Here is a 4,317-nt window from a genome sequence, read left to right as displayed (position 1 = left end):
GCACATTTGGATTATTTCTACTTTTGTCTATTAATAATGTTGCTGTGAACACTTACATACACGTTTGTGTAGACATGTTTTCAGCTCTCTTAGGCACATACCTAGGAGTAGAATTACTGGGTCATATGGTAACTATGTTTAGCCTTTTGAAGAACTGCCAGACTATTTTCCACAGCAGCAGCACCACTAGACATTCCCAGAGTAGTATATAAAGGATCTGATTTCTCAATATTCTCTACAAGACTTGTTATTATCTGCCTCTTTGATTATTACCTTCATAGTTGGTGTGAAGTAGTATCTTATTGTGGGGTGGTTTTGTTGGTGTGGATTTTGTTGGTGTGAAGTGGTATCTCATTGTGGGGTGTTTTTGTTTTGTTTTTTGCTGTGTTATCTTTAAGTATAAAGACTCTTCCAATCATGTGACCTAGAGCTCACTTCACCCACTGCTCTGGCTGCCAGTCTCTCGTCTCTCTCTTCAGCAATGGTGAGGCAGATACTCCTTCCATGGGGAAGGGAAATCTATGGTTTGTTGCCTTTGCCAATAACAAAATATTGGAGAGCCGGGTGGCAAAGCTGTTGCTAATTGACATCTTTCATATGAGCTAGGTCAAAAGAACCACAGTGTCTTTGTTGGTGATCACGCCAATTCTTCCCAGGCTAACTAACACCTCCAGTCACCATACACCAGTTACCGTCAAACTTGAGATCAGTAATTTTGCCAGTCTCCAAATCAATCTCAATCATGTCGTTCACCTTGATGACGGGATCAGGGTAGCAGACGGTGCAAGCACATCATGAGTTTACTAGATGAGGGATTTTTTTGTGTGTGCTCACAAAGATCTTCCTCACTTTGCACAACTTGTACTTGGCCTCCTCAGGTATAATACAATGAACAGCAAAGTGACAGTTGGTATCAAAGATCAGATAGAAATTTTCTCCGGTCTTGTCAATGCTGATATCCATAAAACCAGCAGGGTAGGTTATATTGGTTTGGACCTTGCCCTCGATCTTAATAAACTGCTGCATGCAGATCTTCTTTACTTCATCTCCTGTTAAGGCATACTTAAGTCTGTTCCTTAGGAAAATGATGAGAGGGAGACATTCTCTCAGCTTGTGGGGACCAGTAGATGGATGAGGAGCAAACACAACAGTCAATTTATCCAGCATCCAATTCTTTGGAGCTGCTACATGCTTCAGATGCTTCTTGGGACCACAAGCCATGGCTGTGCTAGGCACAGAGGAGCTCGTTGTGGTTTTTGTGTGCATCTCCCTGATGGCTAACAATATTGAGCATTCTTTCTTGCATTTATTGGCCATTTTATATCTTCTTTGGAGATATGTCTATTCAGATTCTTTACCCATTTTTTAAAAATTGGGTTGTCTTTATTGTTGAGTTGCAAGAGTTCTTTATATGTTCTAGATGAAAGTGCCTTATGAGATATATGATTTCAATCTATTTCTCCTGTGGGTTGCCTTTTTATTTTCATAATAGTGCCCTTTGAAACATAAAAGTTTTCAATTTTTATGAAGTCCAATTTATCTGGTTTCTTTCATTCCTTATGCTTTGATGTTGTATCTAAAAAGACATTGCCTCATCCAAAGTCATGGAGATTTACACCTATGTTTTGTTCTAGTTCTATAGTTTTAACTCTTACTTTTAGGTCTTTGATCCATTTCAAGCTAATTTTTGTAGATGGTGTGAGGTAGGGGTTCAAAATTCATTCTTTTGCATATAGATATCCAGTTGTCTTTGCACCATTTGTTGAAAGGACTATTTTCTTCCACTGAATTGTCTTGACACCCTTATAAAAAATTAAAAATTATATTAAAAATTAATATAAAATATATAAAAAATTGACCATGAGTGTATAGGTTGGTTCTGGGCTCTCAGTCTATTCCCATTGATCTATAATGTCTGTCCTTATGCTGGTACCACATAGTCTTGATTACTGTAGCTTTGCAGTAAGTTTTTAAATTGGGAGGTGTGAGTCCTCTTTGTTCTTCTTTTTCAAGATTGTTTTGTATATTCTGGGCCCCTTGCATGAATTTTTGACTCAGCTTATCAGTTTTTGCAGGGGGAAAAAAAGGTAGCTGGGGTTTTGGTAGGATTTACTGTGAATAATTCAATTTGAGGAGCATTGCCATTTTAATAAATTAAGTGTTCAATCCATGAATGAAGGATTTTGAAAATTTATTTAGGTCTTTAATTTCTTTCAACAATGTTTTGTAGTTTTCAGTGTATAAGTCTTGCACTTTGTTAAATTTATTCCTTAGTATTTTATTCTTTTTAATGCTATTGTAAATGGAGTTGTCTTTTTAATTTCATTTTCAGATTGTTCATTGCTAGTTTATAGAAATACAACTGATTTTAGTATATTGACCTTGTATCCTGAAATGTTGCTGAATTCATTTATTAGCTTTAAGGGTTTTTTGTGTGAATTCTTTAGAGTTTTCTATATAAGATCATGTCATCTGAAAATACAGAGACTTTTACTTCTTCATTTCCAATCTTGATTTTTTAAATTTCATTTTCTTAGACCTTGCTAGTAAAATGTTGAACAGCAGTGGTGAGAGTAGACATCCTTGTCTTGTTACTAATCTTTGGGAGAAAGCTTTCAGTCTTACCTTTAAGTATGGTGTTAGCCGTGAGGTTTTCATAGATGCCTTTGAGACAGTTCCCCTCCAATAAGATTTGTATCTGTTTTCTGATTTAGTTCTCCCAGTGACCATATGATTCCTATATAGCATATAGGGAAATGGATGATAAAGGGTTAAGAAATGTACTCAGAATACACATCAAATTAGAGATGAGACCAAGGTATCCTGACTCACAGTCCACAGTGTTTTCAACTGTTTTATACTATATCCTATGGTCTGCTGCAACTTTCTAGAGAGACCAAAAAAGGTTCAATTCTTCTACCTTTTTACTAAAAAGGTAAGATTTATAAGGGTAGAGTCTGTGATTTTCACCTCTTTTTCCCCAGAATCTAAAGGTGCCTGGCACAGAATAAGTGCTTTGGAGCCTTCACTTTGTACAAGGCAATGTGGACAGTATTGCAGCACTCAAAGAGACTGTGGTTGAGGAAGATATAGTCATACAAAAGATAATACAAAGAGATCTACTAATATTAAATCAACAATAATGACAAGTGTCTCTAGTAGTCAGAACCATTCTAGATGTAGAATAAAAAAATCTTTGTGGAGGAGACAGGCACGAACAGAGCCTTGAGGGATGGGTAGGAACGTGTGTGTGTGTGTGTGTGTGTGTGTGTGTGTGTGTGTGTGTGTGTGTGTTGAGGAAGTACCTTAGGCAGAGTTTTTAACACGAAGTTAATTTTTAACTTCTTCATTTCATTATACAAATTGACCACTACTGCACGGGACACGCAAAGCAAAATAATAATAGAATGTATATAAAATCAGGTATCATACTCTATCTTGTGTTTCTCAGACTCCTTTATTCCTTGGTCTTAGACTCAAACTGAGTAAATCAGCCTTTTCTTTTTGTCCAGAAAAATTATGCTCAATTTGCTTTGTTTTCCTGATAGAAAACTTTTTCAGGCAACCTCAATTTCTGAGCTATAACTCTGGTTCTTTCTGTATGGTAGTATTTTGTAATAATTGCTTCAGTAGATCTCCTAGAGTTGAGAATCTTAAAGGATCTGGACTCACCCTTCATGCTGCCCGCATGTTGCTTTGATAGAAAACTAATGGAAGCTATTATGTGAACAGGTCATGGCTGCAATCTGGCAACTGTAGACCATTCATCACACACTTATTGATTACCTACTGTGAGCCAGGCATATGAATGATCAAGGCAGCATTCAGTGGGCAGATATGCAGATAAACTGTTATGATCTCATATGTAATCCAAAGGTAATCTTTTTCTGTCATTAACTGAATTAATCTGAATGCTGTATCCTTGAAGAGAAACATCTTATGTCTCTTTGAAGGATATAAATAATAGTGCTTACCTTTAATATATTTGAACATTTAATATTGAGACCCAAAAGCAGAGCCAGTATAGATGTGCAGTTATGTTCAATGCAAAGCTGATCAGGTCTGATAGCACTCATGCAGTGAATTATTTCAGAATTTTTCCATGCAATAGTCAGGATTTGAGAGGCCTCCAGAGCCGCTCTACCAGCATGGTAAAAAGTACTATGACATCTTTCCTCCTAATCCCAAACTAAAGCTAGGCACACAAAATAGAGAGGAAGGGAGACTGAGTTAAAAGTTACCCCTATAGAATACGTACTATGAAAATGAGAGCCTTTCAGAAGGTAACTTTGTTCCGCCACAACCCCAAGTAGTCAC

The 4,317-nt window shown here is 36.8% G+C and overlaps 1 pseudogene; it reads right to left on the bottom strand.

Moving 5' to 3' along the window:
* Window positions 1-393: 393 nt before the first annotated feature.
* Window positions 394-1,245, bottom strand: LOC107529335 (small ribosomal subunit protein eS4, X isoform-like; annotated as a pseudogene).
* Between the last annotated feature and the right edge of the window lie 3,072 nt (window positions 1,246-4,317).

The sequence above is a fragment of the Miniopterus natalensis genome, chromosome X, assembly GCF_054644295.1.
Source record: "Miniopterus natalensis isolate mMinNat1 chromosome X, mMinNat1.hap1, whole genome shotgun sequence".
In the NCBI taxonomy this organism is placed as follows: Eukaryota; Metazoa; Chordata; class Mammalia; order Chiroptera; family Miniopteridae; genus Miniopterus; species Miniopterus natalensis.
This window is presented reverse-complemented; position numbering and strand designations above follow the sequence as displayed.